Here is an 18,016-nt window from a genome sequence, read left to right on the forward strand (position 1 = left end):
TTCTTTTATTTTTGCCCCTACTATTTAAAAACGTGAAAGCCATTCTCAGCTTGTGGACTTTACGAGAACTGCCAGCAGGCTGGTGCTTGGGTGCATCTTGCCACGCCTTGGGTTGACTGCTGTTTCCTTATTAAACCTTGCAGAGAGGTTGTGCCGTGGGTCATTTCTGTGTCCCTAGAACCTGCCGGTTGAATGAATGAATCTGATGATCTGATGATTTACGTTCAGCGTGTGCGCAGAGAGAATAATCACTGACTTCTTTTTTAAAAGAAGTATTTATTTTTTTTGGCTGCATCGGGCGTTAGTTGCACACTCGGGATATTCGCTGCGTCACGTGGGATCTTTTGCTGTGGCTCACGGACTCTTTAGCTGTGGCATGAAGGCTCCAGAGAGCCGCGGCTTCAGTACTTGCGGTATGCAGGCTTAGTTGCTCCGCGGCGGGTAGGATCATGGTTCCCTGACCAGGGATCGAACCCAGGTCCCTTGCATTGCAAGGCAGATTCTTAAACACTGGGCCCACCAGGGAAGTCCCAATGGTTGACTTTTTAAAGGATGTTTTTGACACATGGAGACGTGATGAGCATTATTGCTCCCATTTCACAGACAGGAAAACTGAGGCTGGAGGACTGGTCCATGGGAGAGTCTCAGGATCTCACCTCCGGCAGGGGCGCTGCTATGTCTTTTTCCCAGGGGGGCTGCTCTGGGTGTTGAGGCCCCTGCAGTCTCTGGGGAAGCTCGGAGGAGCCAGGCCAGCAGGACGGCTGGGCCGCGAGGGTGAGATCAGCCGTCCAGGAGTGCGTCTTTCGGTTGTGAAAATAGAAGCAATCTGGTGCCTGCCTTGGGTGGGCGAGGCCTGTGTCACCACGCCTTGGTTTCCTTCCTGAGTCTCTGGCACCGTGCTGCTTGGATGTGAGGCACAGTGTCTGTGCTGCTGAGGGGGAATTGTTACACACAGCTAAAATTAGATGTTTTGTTGGAATTATGTTAATTTGATTTAATTGCCGGGGGATGTCAATGTTCTTCAGAAATCCGGGTGCTCGCCGGTCTGGCTGAATAATAGTAATCCGTCCTGTTTGGGTAGCGCCTGCCACCCTGGCCCTTCCACCTTCATTATCTGATCTGATAGCTCACAACAAACTTGGAGGCCAATGGCCCAGAGGATGCCATCGGGTGCGGGGTGGGGGGTGTCACATGGGTGGCTTCGGTCTCACTGGTGCTGGAGTTTGAAAACCTTGTGCCTCTTTTTGAGCTGTGGGTGAGGCTGGAAACCCCTGAAGTTGGGGGGTGCCCTGCTCTTGCAAAGCTCTTGTGCTTGCCTTCATGCTGGTGTGGTCATTTTGAATTATTCCTTGTTGTTTTCATTTATTGGAGTATAATTGCTTTATAATCCTGTGTTAGTTTCTCCTGTACAGCAACGTAAATCAGCTGTGTGTATACATATATCCCCTCCCTCTTGGGCCTTCTTCCCACCCCACCCCCACCACCCACTTCACTAGGTTAGCAGAGAGCGCCTAGCTGAGCTCCCTGTGCTCTAGGTTCTCAATTGGGAGGTGTTTTTTTTTTAAAGATTCCTCATTTTTTTAACATTGAATTTTCATTTTGCACAGGGCCACGCAAAGCACGCAGCCACCTCTGGCCCTGAGATCATGGCCTGACACTTGTATATTTCTACCCTGTTAACCCTGGGATGTGATCTGATCTTGGCCACAGCAGCTGGGATGTTCAGAAGAGCATCTTTTCATAAACAAGTCCCCCGACCCTGGCTCGAGGTGAGGTTCCTGGATGATGTCTGGCAAGAAGGCCAGTGGTCCTCCCCTGGCTCCTCTCCCTTCCGCCTTCGCCCTGGACCACAGGGCAGGTGTGTGTCCGTGTGCGTGCAGGGGATGACTCCTCCGTCCGAGGCGAGGTTCAAGATGCAAGGACGTGCCCTGTGAGTGCTGCCTGGGGATTCAGCCCCAGGCTGGGCTCACGGTGAATCTTTGGGAGCTGTCTCCCCAGTGGGTTGAGTATTGGGAGCCACTCTGGCTCTCCGGGTCTGGTGTAGACGAAGCTCGCTATTAGTTCTTGTTGCCGCTGCAGATGGTGTTTGAGATGACGTCACAGGTCTCAGAGTAGGTGAAGCCACTGCTGTTGGGCCCACTCCCTTCCAAAATGTCAGTGGCTAGACTTCTAGTGGAGTGTGTTCTGCCAGGAGTGACAATGGCCTGGGTCACTGACCCTTAGCTGGGTGCCAGGCGTGACCGCCAAGCCCGAGCCTCCCCCTTACATGCTGCCCTGTGATCCATTCCCCAGACCCACCCTGCCCCACTCAGGCCTTTGCACATGTCTTTGTCACTGTCCCCTGAAGCTCCCTGGGCCCTCCCTGCTGGTCTCAGCACAAATGTCACCTCCCCAGAAAAGACTGCTCCGAAGTCCCCACTCAGCTCCCCACCAGCCGTCCATCCACCCACCAGCACATCATTCTGTTTCATTTTCTTCATTATCTGGAATCATCCTATCTCTGGTGCTTTATCTGTCTCCCTCTACATGTGTTAAAAAAATACATTCTCTATCATATATATGTATGGCTGAGTCCCTTTGCTGTCCACCTGAAACTATCACATTGTTAATCGATTGTGTGGTGGTTTAGTCTCTCAGTCATGTCTGACTCTCATGATCCCATGGACTGTAGCCCACTAGGCTCCTCTGTCCATGGGATTCTCCAGGGAGTCTTCCTGACCCAAGGATCGAACCCAGGTCTCCTGCACTGCAGGCAGATTCTTTACTGACTGAGCTACCAGGGTAGGCCAACTATAAAATAAAAAGTTTTAAAACAATACATTCTCTGACACCAGAGACCTTGTCTGGCTCATTCACTACTCTACTTCCAGAGTTTAGAAAGAGTCTAGAAGTAGTAGGTACTTAATAAGTATTTGTTGAATGAAATGATGAATCTACCCTCCTGTAAATTTAGGCACCATTAGTCTCATAGATGGGGAAACTGAGACCCAAGAGCAATTCAGAAACCTGCCCAAGGTCCCACTGCTTGGAGAGGAGGGACTCTGAGGGCTCCACAGTCTGGGTGTGCCGCCAGGGGCTCAGGTGTGCCGCCAGGACCAAGGTCTCCTGCCTCCCCAAGGACCCTACCCCCTGCCCCAGCCTGGGGTTCGTGTCAGGAGCGTGTGTGCACTTGTGCAGCTGGGCTCTTGCTTTTCCAGCCTGTGCTGTGCCTGGTGATCCCTTTCCTGGGGTCCTTCTATGTCAGTGTGGAAGTTCCGTACAATACCATTGCTTTTCTAAAATATCGGATTTTAATTTACAAATTTTAAAATGAGTCTCTCCACTAAATCACATTCAGTTTTACATTTTACATTAGTTTTATATTGATCAAGTGGCCTTTATTGACAAGAAAAATTTCCACAGCATCTGCCTGAACCCTGATGAAGTGAGGTAAAGAGAAAATTGCTCAGCCCTGTCTGACTCTTTGCGAGCTCTTGGACAATACAGTCCATGGAATTCTCCAGGCCAGAATACTGGAGTGGATAGCCTTTCCCTTCTCCAGAGGATCTTCCCAACCCAGGGATGGAACCCAGGTCTCCCGCATGGCAGGCAGATTCTTTACCAGCTGAGCCACAAGGGAAGCCCAAGAATCCTGGAGTGAGTAGACTGTTTCTTCTCTATCGGATCCTCCTAACTCAGGAATCGAAATGGGGTCTCCTGCATTGCAGGCGGATTCTTTACCAACTGAGCTACCAGAGAAGCCCCTGATGGATCAGCCCATCAACATGTGATAATGTACATAAAACTGCTCAGAAAACCTGGAAGTGGTACAAAAATGGGAAGGATACCCAGCAACTCTTGGTTTCTTAATAAAATCAATCAGTCCAGTGAGGATCAGGTGAAGGGATCTGGGAGGTTTCTTTCTGTGTTTTTCAGTGTTCAGGTTGGAAGTCAGACCTTTCAGTGGTCGACGTAAAGGAAAGCGCCTGGCTTCTGGGGCTGGGCAGACTTCCGCTCAGTCTAAGCCACACTGTGTGTTTATTTATGAGCCTCAGTTTTCTTCCCTGTAAAATAGGCCTGCAGTTCCTCCTTAACCCCTCTGTGTGGCTTAAAGGTTAAGGGAAATGTTAAATGCACGCCCCACCCCATTCAGGTGTATGCCCAAGGTCAGCCCCATTCCTGGGTGGGGCTGGGAGATGGGTAGGGAAGGGACATGGACTCGGGACAGGACAGCCAGTGGGGGAGGGCCATTCACAGCCTTCAGGAAAGGAGACTGGCCTCTGTGTTGGGGCAGCAAGGCCAGGGAAGTCGATGGGCTGGCGAAGGCTTCTGTCCTGGTGGGAGGGTGCCGTCCCAGGCCCCACCAGGCGTGCTCTGGGCCGTAGGGGGAGCCCTGGAGGTAACCCAGCGATGAAGGTGGAGGAAGGAGGTGTCCTTGGTCTCCACTTTTCCTGCCTGGCTGCCTGCCCCTCCCCAGCCCTTGGCTACTTTAGATCACCTGAAAACACAGCAAAGAGAACAGACAGAAGCTGTGGTCCCTGTGGAAGAGAGGGCACCCCGGGGACCTGGTGACTTGCGTGAACGCATTACGCACGGGACAGCCTGCGCTTTGCTGCACGTGGCCACGTCCCACTCGCTTAGGGCCGCTGTTCCCTGGCGCAGCAGGCAGGGCGAGCCGGACGTCACGAGCACGTGTCCGACTGTGGCGCTGAGCTGGCCCTGATGCTGGGCGGCCTGTTAGAAAGAGCCGGGAATTGGGGGTTGAGGGGTCTGGGGGTCGCGTCTAGGCTCCACTTGGCCAGGGCACTTGGAGCTTTTCCCTTCGCACCTTGTGATGCCTGGGGTGGGGAGGCCAGTGACCACGCTCTCAAGGACTTCTGGGCACCCAGGGCTGAGGCTTTCATCTCCCTCCCCGCTGACACGTCTGTGCATCACCCTTCTCTCCTCCTCACCCAGATCCCCGTGTCCCGGCTGGTACTGCCAGTCCCTGTGGGCAGGGAGCCTGGTGCGGCTGACACCGTGTGCCAAGGGAGCTGCAGAGACCCAGCTTCCAGACACCAGAGCCTGGAGGAAGGCGGGAGGGCCTGGGGTTGAAGAAAGGGGAGGAAGGGGGCGGGAGGAGGGAGACCTGGTCCTTCTCGTGCCTTCTAGCCTGGTTCCCTGCTCTCCCACCTGCCACCCCAGGCTCCACAAATGCCCTGGTGTAGACTGTCCCAAGGGCCTGCCCGGGGCCAGCACAGTGCCTCCGCCTGGACCATCCGCCCATCCTGAGAGTCCCACAGCTGGGACAACGCTCTTTCATCTCAGAGTTGGACATCCGTGGTGAAAGGGCCTGGAGGAACAGCCCCCGGAGGGCCCATCACCCCCGAGAAACGCAGTAAGTCATGACACTGAAGGAAGCACAGAGGGGGATGAGGCTGGAGCCAGAAGCCAAGCCCTCGGTGCTACTTTGTCCTTGCAAGCCGGGAGAGTGGGGCGGCCCTCGGGGAGGCCTGCCAGGGTCTCCTTGGTTATGGTCGGGGGTGACCCGGGCTCTTGTCGTCGCCTCCTCATTAGGACACCGTGCCCAGACATGAAGAGAGAGGCGGGGGGAGCTCACGGTCCCTCGCGCCCACTCCCTCCAGGGCACTCCGAGAGCTGGGTGTTCGTCCAGCTTCGCTGCCCGTCCAAGGGCTCGAGGGCACGTGAGTGGGGTCGGGGGCATGAAGATGAGCGGGTTGACCTCAGGAAACTGCTCATTGGTGACATAGTTCTTACCCCAACACCCTGTCCTTCTCCTAGGCCCAGGGCAGCCTTTGAAATTAAGTTTAATTTAGTCAAAACGAATTGTGATGGATGTGAGACAAAGCATGATCTGAAACAGGCATTTCCAGGTTTCTGCGGGACCTGGGTAAGTGGCAGTGGGCCGTTCCCTGAAGGTAGAAGCTTCCGTGCAGCGTGGGCCTCCCCTCAAAGGCCCCAGGTACACGTCCCCTGCTTTGTCCACCCCAGGGAGCAGCTGCCCTGCCCCCACCCCAGGATGTCCAAAAATCTGGGCCCCTCCCCTCCCTGTTAGGAGTCCACGTTGCTTGTGGTTCTGTGTCAGATGTCTGCCTCTGTACCCAGGGATGTGGGCCCTCCGACAGTGGGTGGGTCAGGCTCTGAAATTTGGGGCCAGGGCAGTGGGGAAGGGGGACCCCGGCAGATCTCATAAAGATCATGCTAGGGAAAGACCTGGGCAAACCTCCCTTCTTTCCAAGGCTTCATGAAGGCGTCACTTTAAAAAAAAAAAAATCTTGAATTCCTTTTATAGTCTAGATTGAGGATTATGAAGCGAGGGCCTGCACCCGCTTGGCAGGCACCCCAGCTGTGCTAATCAGACACCCACGGCTGCCTGTGTCCCCACGGCTCTCGGGGTCTGACCCCGGATCTTTGCCGTCACTGTCACCTTCGCCCAGGATGACCTTCCAGAACAATGGCTCAGTTAGGTGGAGGAGCTGGGTCTTTGGGCTTTAGAGCTGGACTAGAATCTTGGCTTCAGATCACCACCAGGGGAGCTTCTGGCGTGTTACTGAACTTCTTTGGACCCGAGTTTCTTTTTCTCTGAGAGGGGGGCATAGCAGTATTGGAGGGGTCCATGGGGTCGTGTGCACAGACGGTGCCAGGCAGGGCAGTGGGGAATGGACAGAGGCGCCCTGGGCTTGGAGCGGCCAGGCGCTCCCAATGGCCATGTCCCAGCTCCGTCTGGGGGTGCTGGGGCCTCCAGGGGGACCAGCCCCTTCCCTCCACGCAACCTCTGAGATGTTTAACTTGAAGCCATCTTCCCGCATTCCTTGGGAGGAAGTGATTTGTATGACTAACAGCACGAATCGGCTTGGGCGATGCGAGGCTCATCTGTTTCTGAAATATTAACAACTCTCTGAAGTGAGTTGGAGCAGAATGATGACAGAGCCTTATAAATAATAAACCACCGGGGGCTGCTGAGGCGCTGTCCTCGGGACTGTGGGTGGCTCTCTCACGCTGCCCCTCCCCGCCCCAGGGGGCCCTCCTCCCCAGCCAGGGTCCTTGGGAGGGGCTTTGCGAGACACATGCATCCCTGGCAAGCACAGCCCCTGCCCTCTGTTCCCAGGCAGCTTCCAGGGCTCTGTGCAACTTTCCAGACTCCAAATCCACACTGTCTATCAGGACTTGGTGTATTTGATTGCTAGGTCAGCGGCTGTAACAACGGACTACAAACTGGGCAGCTTAAACTACAGAGATTTACTCTTTAGCATCTCTGGAGGCTGGAAGGCCAAGATCAAGGTGTCAGCAGGGCCGGTTCCTTCTGAGGCTGTGATGGGGAAAGGTGCCAGGCCACTCTCCTGGCTGTGGGTGGTTTGCTCCAAGTCTTTCGTGTTCCTTGGCTTGTAGACACGTCACCCCATCTCTGCCTTCATGTCACATGGCATTCTCCCTGTGTGTGTCTCTGTGTCCACACTTTCCCTTTTTATAGGCTACCAGTCACATTGACCTCATGTTAACTTGATTACCTCTGTGAAGAGCCTACTTCCAAGTGAGGTCACATTCTGAGGTCCTGGGGGTTAGGACCTCAACATGTTGATTTTTTGGGGGGTAGAGATTAGGGGGTGACATGATTCAACCCATAACACATGGTAGGCATACGCTGAACTTGTGTGCCTGGGGTCACAAGCTGTGGACACCAGAAACCCTTGACTGTCATTGGAGAGGGGCTCTAGGCTCTCAGAGATGGTGACATCCCCCCTCATTTACTGATGAGGAATAAGCTCCACGAGGGGAGCTCCCGAGGCAGAATGTCGGCTGCCTGGACCCCACTTGCTGTTACGTTCTGTGCCCCTGTTGTTGGGTCAAGTGTATATATTTCCATGACCAGGAGGAAGAGGGAGGGGAGGAAACATTTAGGGAACATTTAGGGTGTGCCTAAATGTTTGTACTAAATGAGACGTACTTTCACATCTCATTTGATTTTTTTTTTTTATAAATTTATTTATTTTAGTTGGGGGCTAATTACAATATTGTAATAGTTTTTGCCATACACTGACATGAATCAGCCATGGGTTTACATGTGTTCCCCTTCCTGGACCCCCCACCCACCTCCCTCCCCATCCCATCCCTCTGAGTCATCCCATTGCCCCGGCCCTGAGCCCTTGTCTCATGTATCGAACATGGAATAGTGTTCTGTTTCACATATGATAATATACATGTTTCAATGCTATTCTCCCAGAACGTCCCACCCTCACCTTCTCCTATGGGAGAAAATAATAGCAAACGAAGCAACAGACAAACAATTAATCTCAAAAATATACAAGCAACTTCTGCAGCTGAATTCCAGAAAAATAAATGACCCGATCAAAAAATGGGCCAAAGAACTAAACAGACATTTCTCCAAAGAAGATGGCTAACAAACACATGAAAAGATGCTCAACATCACTCATTATTAGAGAAATGCAAATCAAAACCACAATGAGGTATCATTTCACACCAGTCAGAATGGCTGCTATCCAAAAGTCTACAAGCAATAAATGCTGGAGAGGGTGTGGAGAAAAGGGAACCCTCTTACACTGTTGGTGGGAATGCAAACTAGTACAGCCACTATGGAGAACAGTGTGGAGATTCCTTAAAAAACTGGGAATAGAACTGCCATATGAGCCAGCAATCCCACTGCTGGGCATATACACCGAGGAAACCAGAAATGAAAGAGACACGTGTACCCCAATGTTCATCGCAGCACTGTTTACAATAGCCAGGACATGGAAGCAACCTAGATGTCCATCAGCAGACGAATGGATAAGGAAGCTGTGGTACATATACACAATGGAATATTACTCATTTGATTTTTAAGAGAACATCTATGCTGGATATAACCACCCCCATTTTTCCTTTCTTTTATTTGTGAAATACGTAAAACATGAAATTTACAATCTTAACCATTTTTAAGTTCAGCGGCATTAAGTACCTTCATACTTGTGCAGCCATCACCACCACCATCCACAAAGCTCTTTTCATCTCACAGATCTGATATTCTGTACCCATTATATAATAACGCGCCCTTCCCTCTCTCTGCAGCCCTTGGCAACCACCACCCTACTCCCTGTCTCTATGAATTTGATTCCTCTAAAGACCTCGCGTAAGTGAACTTATACAGTGTTTGTCTTTTGTGACTGGGTTATTTCATTTAGCATCAAGTCCTCAAGGTTAACCTATGTTGTAACATACTAAAGAATTTTCCCTCCTATTTAAGGCTGAATAGCATCCCATTATACACACACAAACACACATGACTGTCTGCTCGTGGACATTTGTGTCGCTTCCATGTTTTGGCTGTTGTGAATAATGCCTCCATGAACATGGTCTACAAATATCCGTTTGGGAGTTTCAGTTCTCCACACCCTCCTCAATACTTGTTCTCTGTGTTTTGGATAGTAACCCCCCTAATAGGTATGAGATGGTACCTCACTATAGCTTTGATTGGCATTTCTCTAGTGATTAGTGATGTTGAGCATCTTTGTACGTGCTCATTGGCCATATTCGTATATCTTCTCTGGAGACATGTCTACTCAAGTCCTTTGCCCATTTTTGAATCAGATGGTTTGTTTTTTTGTTGCTGAGTTCCCATCCCCATTTTTAAGATGAGAAAATCCAGGCTCAGAGAAGTTAGGTAACTGGCTGAAGATTGCATTGCATGGGTAGTGGTGGGCCTGGAATTAGGACCCAGTTGCTCCACAGCAAAGTTCCCCCTTTCCATTTCCACTGAATGTTGCCTTAGGAGTGACGCTTGAAACTAATGGTCAGTGGGAAAGAGGGGGAGGGGGAGAGTCAAATCAATACAGATTTGTTGAAGCCCTCATTGTGGATCCAGCCCCTGCCTAGAGTTGTGGGAAGTTAAGCGGGTATATCCAGAGCCCTATCTTCCAGCGGCTTCCAGTCCCATTGGGGAGAGAAGATTCGGACTCAGAAATGAATCAGAATTGGGACTGACACATACACACGATTATATATAAAGTAGATAACTAGGGACTTCCCTGGCAGGCCAGTGGCTATGACTTCTCACGTCCAATGCAGGGGGATTGGGTTTGATTTCTGGTCAGGTAATTAGATCCTGCATGAGACAACCAAGATTGAAGATCCGGCATTTCTCAACTAAGACCGAGCACACCGAATAAATTTAAAAAATTTTTTCTTGTTTAAATAATAGATAACTAATAAGGACCTACTACAAAGCATAGGGAACTCTACTCAATACTCTGTAATGGCCTTATATGGGAAAAGAATCTAAAAAAGAGTGGATTTATGTTTATGTGTAACATTCACTCTGCTGTGCAAAAGAAAGTAATACAACATTGTAAATCAACTGTATTCCAATAAACATAAAAAAAAAAAGAAATTGGAGACTAATACAAGAGCTATGTTACAGTCCACATCGGTCTGAGTAGACAAGTCATAGTCTCGGCTGAAACCCCGGGGGATGGGGAATGGGTCTCCCTGGTGGGAGGGGCTGACCTGGGCAGGTGTGTGGTCCAGGAGGAGATGGGGACTCGCTCTGGACATGGAGGCTGCCGAGAGGACAGTTCTTGAGAACGGTGACTGCTGGCCATGAGTTAGGAGTACAGTGAGTGAAAAGGGACAGATAGGCCCCTTGATCACGGAGGGGGTGCAGCTTGTCTTGACTCTGGATGGAGCTTTCATCAAGCAGAGGCTACGCCCCCCTCTCCCAAGCTGTGCTCCCGGCCTGCAGAACCCAGGCGCCCAGAGCATCCGCAGCAGGACCAGGCGCTCTGCGGGGGTGAGTGTGGGCTGCTGCCAGTGGGTGCCAGGGAATCTTCCCGACCCAGGGATCGAACCCAAGTCTCCTGCCTGGTCAGGTGGATTCTTGACCACTGAGCCACCTGGGAAGCCCTTTTTACTGTATATAGTGTCACCCAATCAAAATCTTGTGTCAGCTGACCAGAGCTACAGAGCATCCAGGTGTTGGAAAGCGTCTCCAGGCCCCTGTGGGTGCAGCCTCTGCAAGTCCTTGGGCCCTTTTCCTCTTTAGGGTGGCATTTCTCAGTGGGGTCCTTGTCTTACCTGTGTCAGGGCATAGAGCCTGTCATAAAAACTAAATATATATATATATAAAATACCATCTGGGTCCTGCCTCAGAAGGAAGATCTCCATGGATGTGGTCCCTGAATCAGCATTTCCAGCCAGATCCCCAATGTGGGATATTCTGCTCGAGAACATTCCAGAATCACAGGCTTCACCTCCCCACCTGGGACCTTCACAGTGGCATTGGGGCGAGGTGGGGAACCTGCTAGTCCTGGGAGATGGGACCACTAGGGACCAACCTCGTCCAGCCACACGGACTTTGAGATGAGGAGGGCCTCATTTTCTCATGTCTCCCTGCTCAATGGCTGTGACTTTCCCCTCTGGGCACAGGAAGGAAGGCCCCCCAAAGGAAGCCAATATATATGGAGCTCAAGAATATGAAATGGTTTAGCAAATGTTTCACCCACCCCTTTCTAATTAGGATACACTTCACCTGGGGCTACAATTCTGGGCTTTCCTCCTTCCCAAACCTCACCCTCTTCTGTTAAACAAGCTTTGGGTGAAATTTCTTCCATCTGAAAGTTTGGGCCTTTATAAATTTTTATCCCAGGGACTTTGCTCCTCTCCCCCTCCCTCCAAATTTTCTAAGCTCTTTTTAAATAAGATCTGGATGGGAACCGCTCTGATGCAGCATTTCCACAGCCCAGGCTTTAGTGAGGTTTGTAAATAATGAATCAGACCGGGGTCAATATCTTATAGCAAATGATTTAAGATTCCTATCAGACGATCTGTTGGAAGAGGTTTCCAGGCCCATTTCTTAATTATTCACAAGATATATAAAGTTATAAATCATTCAGGAGACGATAATAAATGTGGTATTTCTGATGAGATTTCATACATTGTCTGGAGTCCACATCCAGGCTGTGCACTTTTAGAAGGTCCCTGAGGGGCCCTGCCTGGGTCTTGGTGCAGTGGTTCTCACTGGACATGGTCCAAAACCCTCCACCACCCCAATCCCTGGGGGAAATTCGGCAAAGTCTAGAAGCATTTCGGTTGCTGGGAGTGGGCAGAAGTGTGCTGGCATCCAGTGAGTCGAGGCCAAGGTGCTGCTGAATATCCCACAATGCACAGGGACAGCCCACCCCACCACCAGCTAAGAATTCTCCAGCCCCCAAGTCAGGAGTTCTGAGGTCAAGAGAGGCCCTATCTCAGTATATACCAGTGCCCTTGGCCGCAGAAACTTACCTGGGAAATATCCTTCACCCCTCCAAAAATACGTAAAGAGCTTCAACCATGCTTGGTTTGGGGGAGGCAGAGATGTTATTTCAACAGAGGAACGCAACTTCGTGGGGTGATGAACAGAAAATCAGCAGCCTGGTGGTGGAGACGTGCCGAGTGAGCCAGCATGACCAGCCTGGGTGGGGGGCGGGCGGCCAGGAAGGCTCTCCTGAGAAGGTTGGTGCTCGAATGAGATCCTGGGGCATCAGTAAGAGCCTAGCGGGAAGCTGCTCCAGGTGGAGACATGGAGGGGCTGCCCTTGGCTGCGGCCGGCATGCAGAGCACCTGGGGAGGAGGGGCGCATGCCCGGTGCAGATCCCCTCTTTCAGAAGCATTGCTCCTTGGGCCTGCCTTACAGAGATTTTTCTCGGTGCTATGCTATCAGCTGGATGCCACAGGCACCAGGGCACAAGCATCTCCACTTGGCTCTCAAGTGGCTTATTTCCCAGAAGACTGCTCCTCCCTCTACAGACCTTCGCCCCTTCCACCCTTCGTCCGCCCCTTCCACCCTGGAACGAGCCTGTCCCCCACCCTTCTCTCCGAGACTCTTGTGCTGAGAAATCTCCTTCCAAGGCCTCTTAACGAACTCCTAGCAACTTGTATTACTGAGTCCAAGCTCACCCTGCTCGCCACACGGCAGGCCAATGAATCCTAGAGAAGAGGGGCTGAGGCAAGGAAGAGACTTTAATCAGGGAGCCAGCTGACCGAGAAGACGGCAGCTAGTGCCTTCAAATAACTGTCTTATCGGGATCTGGATGCCAGATTCTTGTATAGATCAGAGATGGGGGGAGGTGAAGAGGCAAAGTAAAAAGGCCATGAATCTTGCAAACATCTCCTAGGATGGCCAGCCTCAGGCAGGGGTATGTGTTAATTTCTTCCTTCCTGCCATCTGCACGTGGACAGGGTTCTGAACAAAGGCACTTTAGTTAAACAATCAGGCAGAGGGGCAGGATTCTCTGAGGCGGGCCATTCTGTGTGATTATAGTAACAGAAGCAATGAAAAGCAAGTCAAAGAGACAGTTCCAACACGGAGTCAAAATTGGCTTCTCTGCAGCACTTGCAGCGTGACTGCTTCTCCAGCTCTCCGGGCCTGTCCTCCCCATGTTCAGAGTCGATGAGTGAGAAGGATGGAAAATAAAATGACATCTGGATGGAAGACAGCCTGGTGCTTCCTCAAAAAGTTAAACAGAATGACTCTGTGGTCCAGCTACTCCACACCTAGTTATCTGTGTTTATCAGTCACTCAGTCGTGTCTGACTCTTTACAACCCCATGGACTGTAGCCCTCCAGGCTCCTCTGTCCATAGAATTCTCCAGGCAAGAATACTGGAGTGGGCTGCCATTTCCTTCTCCAAGGTATCTGTGAAAGTGGCTTAGTCGTGTCCGACTCTTTGTGACCCCTTGGACTATCCACTCCGTGGAATTCTCCAGGCTAGAATACTGCAGTGGGTAGCCTTTCCCTCCTCCAGGGGATCTTCCCAACCCAAGGATCGAGCCCAGGTCTCCCGTATTGCAGGCGGATTCTTTACCAGCTGAGCCACAACCCCAGGAAAACTGAGAGCAGAGACTCAAATAGGTATTTGTCCACTCACGTTCACAGCAGACTCTTTGCAATAGTCAAAACATGGAAGCAACTCAAGTGTCCACTGATGGATGAATGGAGAAGCAGAATGTAGTTCATACATACAATGAAAAATTATTTTTAGCCTTAAAAAGGAAGGAGATTCTGACACACGCTACAGCACAGACGAGCCTTGAGGATAGTATGCCAAGTGAAAATAGCCAGTCACAAAGGGGCAAATACTGTCTGCTTCCATTCAGATGAAGTCCCTAGAGGAGTCAAATTCACTGAGACAGAAAGTAGGAGGTGGTCACCAGGGGCTGGAGGGGGTGGGGAGTAGGGAGCCGTTGTCTCATGGACACGGAGTTTCAGTGCTGCGGGATGAGGAGAGTTCTGGGGACGGCTGGGGGTGATGGGCATGCAACAGTTGTAAATGTACTTAATGCCACTGAGCTGTACCCTTAAAAATGCTTAAAATGGTAGATTTTATGTTATGTATATTTTACCCCATTTAAAAAAAAAGGGAAAATTCAACTTGGGAAAAGGTCGAAGGCACAGAACAAAAGAGAATACAGATTACCACTGGGTGGTCTTGTGTATCTGAAAAGGAAATGTAAGAAAAGGGGGGGCAGCTTCTCCACTGAAGGGGTTTCCGCAGAGTCCCTCCAAGTTCAGTGGAAGTGGCATGGGGGGAGGGGAGCATGGGCAGAGGGGCTGGTGGTGGCCGGGTGTGAAACGACTTGTACCCCCGGAGGCCCGTGGAGTGGCCGTGTCACACTGGCATTTTAGAGAGACTTTCCAGGATTGCTGTGGTCCACGGCTCTGAGGGACGGTGCAGAGATAGGGGAGCGATGGTGCTGGGGAGGAACCTGAGGGCTTTGGGAGGAGATATGGGGTTCATCTGGGAGCTGATGGGAGCTGAGGGAAGCGGGGGAGGCGGGTGGAGAGGGGCAGTTCCCCAGGCCCTACGTTGGGAGGAGGAGAGCTGAGGAGGCGGAGTTCCAGCCTGAGGGCCCCCCCCGGGGGGGCATCTGCTCTGGTAGCCAGTGGTGGGCATGGATTTGGCATTGAGGAGGAAAGTCTGGGGACTCCCGCATGGCTCAGTGGTAAAGAATCCATCTGCCAATGCAAGAGACACAGGTTTGATCCCTGATCTGGGAAGATCCCACATGCTGCAGAGCAACTAAGGCCGGGCGCCACAGTTACTGAGCCTGTGCTTAGAGCCTGGCAGCCAAAACTACTTAGCCCACGTGCTGCAAATAATGAAGCTCGGGTACCCTGGAGCCCGTGCTCTGCAACAAGAGAAGCCCCTGCAACGAGAAGCCCGCACACCACAATGAAGAGAAGCCCCCACCTCGTTGCAACTAGAGAAAAGTCTGCACAACAGCGAAGACTCAGCATGGCCAAAAATAAATTATAAAAAGGAGGGGAGAGATCATTTCCTTTCTAAAAAAAAAAAAAGGAGAAAAGACTGCAGCCTTGGGAGAAGGCAGAGATGCAGCCTTTCAGTTCAGGTCAGTTGCTCAGTTGTGTCCGACTCTTTGCGACCCCATGGACTGCAGCACGCCAGGCTTCCCTGTCCATCACCAACTCCCAGAGCTTGATCAAACTCATGTCCATCGAGTGGGTGATGCCATCCAACCATCTCATCCTCTGTCGTCCCCTTCTCCTCCGCCATCAATCTTTCCCAGCATCAGGGTCTTCTCAAATGAGTCAGTTCTTCACATCAGGTGGCCAAAGTATTGGAGTTTCAGCTTCAGCATCAGTCCTTCCAATGAAAATTCAGGGACTGATTTCCTTTAGGATGGACAGGTTGGATCTCCTTGCAGTCCAAGGGAGTCTCAAGAGTCTTCTCCAACACCACAGTTCAAAAGCATCATTTCTTCTGTACTCAGCTTTCTTTATAGTCCAACTCTCACATCCATACATGACTACTGGAAAAACCATAGCCTTGACTAGGCAGACCTTTGTTGTTTAATATGCTATCTAGGTTGGTCATAACTTTTCTTCCAAGGAGCAAGTGTCTTTTAATTTCATGGCTGCAGTCACCATCAGCAGTGATTTTGGAGCCCCCCAAAATAAAGTCTGTCACTGTTTCCATTGTTTCCCTGTCTATTTGCCATGACATGATGGGACCAGATGCCATGATCTTTGTTTTCTGAATGTTGAGTTTTAAGCTAACTTTTTCACTCTCCTCTTTCACTTTCATCAAGAGGCTCTTTAGTTCTTCTTCACTTTCTGCCATAAGGGTGGTGTCATCTGCATATCTGAGGTTACTGATATTTCTCCCAGCAATCTTGATTCTAGCTTGTGCTTCATCCAGTCCAGCATTTCTCATGATGTACTCTGCATATAAGTTAAATAAGCAGGGTGACAATATACAGCTTTGATGTACTCCTTTCCCTATTTGGAACCAGCCTGTTGTTCCATGTCCAGTTCTCACTGTTGCTTCCTGACCTGCATATAGATTTCTCAGGAGGCAGGTCAGGTGGTTTGGTATTCCCATCTCTTTAAGAATTTTCCACAGTTTGTTGTGATCCACACAGTCAAAGGCTTTGACATAGTCAATAAAGCAGAAGTAAATGTTTTTCTGAAACTCTTTTGCTTTCTTGATGATCCAACAGATTTTTGCAATTTGATCTCTGGTTCCTCGGCCTTTTCTAAATCCAGTTTAAACATCTGGAAGTTCATGGTTCACGTACTGTTGAAGCCTGGCTTGGAGAATTTTGAGCATTACTTTGCTAGCATGTGAGATGAGTGCAATCGTGCGGTAGTTTGAGCATTCTTTGGCATTGCCTTTTTTGGGGATTGGAATGAAAACTGACCTTTTCCAGTCCTGTGGCCACTGCTGAGTTTTCCAAATTTGCTGGCATATTGAGTGCAGCAGTTTCACAGCATTATCTTTTAGGATTTGAAATAGCTCAACTGGAATTCCATCACCTCCACTAGCTTTGTTCGTAGTGATGGTTCCTAAGGACCACTTGACTTCACATTCCAAGATGTCTGGCTCTAGGTGAGTGATCACACCATCGTGATTATCTGGGTCGTGAAGATCTGTTTTGTACAGTTCTTCTTTGTATTCGTGCCACCTCTTCTTAATATCTTCTGCTTCTGTTAGGTCCGTACCATTTCTGCCCTTTATTGTGCCCATCTTTGCATGAAATGTTCCCTTGGTATCTCTAATATTCTTGAAGAGATCTCTAGTCTTTCCCATTCTATTGTTTTCCTGTATTTCTTTGCATTGACCGCTGAGGAAGGCTTTCTTATCTCTCCTTGCTATTCTTTGGAACTCTGCATTCAAGTGGGAATATCTTTCCTTTTCTCCTTTGCTTTTCACTTCTCTTCTTTTCACAGCTATTTGTAAGGCCTCCTCAGACAACCATTTTGCCTTTTTGCATTTCTTTTCCATGGAGATGGTCTTGATCCCTGCCTCCTGTACAATGTCACAAACCTCTATCCATAGTTCTTCAGGCACTCTATCAGATCTAATCCCTGAATCTATTTCTCACTTTCACTGTATAGTCATAAGTGATTTGATTTAGATCATACCTGAATGGTCTAGTGGTTTTTCTCTGCTTTCTTCAATTTAAGTCTGAATTTGGCAATAGGGAGTTCATGATCTGAGCCACAGTCAGCTCCCAGTCTTGTTTTTGCTGACTGTATAGAGCTTCTCCTATCTTTGGCTGTAAAAATATAATCAATCTGATTTCAGTATTGATCATCTGGTGATGTCCATGTGTAGAGTCTTCTCTTGTGTTGTTGGAAGAGGGTGTTTGCTATGACCAGTGCGTTCTCTTGGCAAAACTCTATTAGCCTCTGCCCTGCTTCATTCTGTTCTCCAAGGCCAAATTTGCCTGTTACTCCAGGTATTTTCTTGACTTCCTACTTTTGCATTCCAGTCCCCTATAATGAAAAGGATATCTTTCTTGGGTGTTAGTTCTAGAAGGTCTTGTAGGTCTTTGTGGAACTGTTCAATTTCAGCTTCTTCAGCCTTCCTGGTCGGGGTATAGACTTGCGTTACTGTGATATTGAATGGTTTGCCCTGGAAATGAGCAGAGCTCATTCTGTCATTTTTGAGATTGTATCCAAGTACTGCATTTCAGACTCTTTTGTTGACTATGATGGCTACTCCATTTCTTCTAAGGGATTCTTGCCCACAGTAGTACATATAATG

At 50.0% G+C, this 18,016-nt stretch overlaps 1 protein-coding gene across 2 annotated transcripts in view; it reads left to right on the top strand.

The window, feature by feature from the left end:
• The window catches only part of ANK1 (ankyrin 1), a 232,830-nt gene that overhangs the window by 20,055 nt on the left and 194,759 nt on the right, over nt 1-18,016 (top strand). The window lies entirely within an intron of this gene.

Source organism: Giraffa tippelskirchi, chromosome 8 (assembly GCF_054371585.1).
Source record: "Giraffa tippelskirchi isolate mGirTip1 chromosome 8, T2T-mGirTip1v1.2.pri, whole genome shotgun sequence".
NCBI classification, from domain to species: Eukaryota; Metazoa; Chordata; class Mammalia; order Artiodactyla; family Giraffidae; genus Giraffa; species Giraffa tippelskirchi.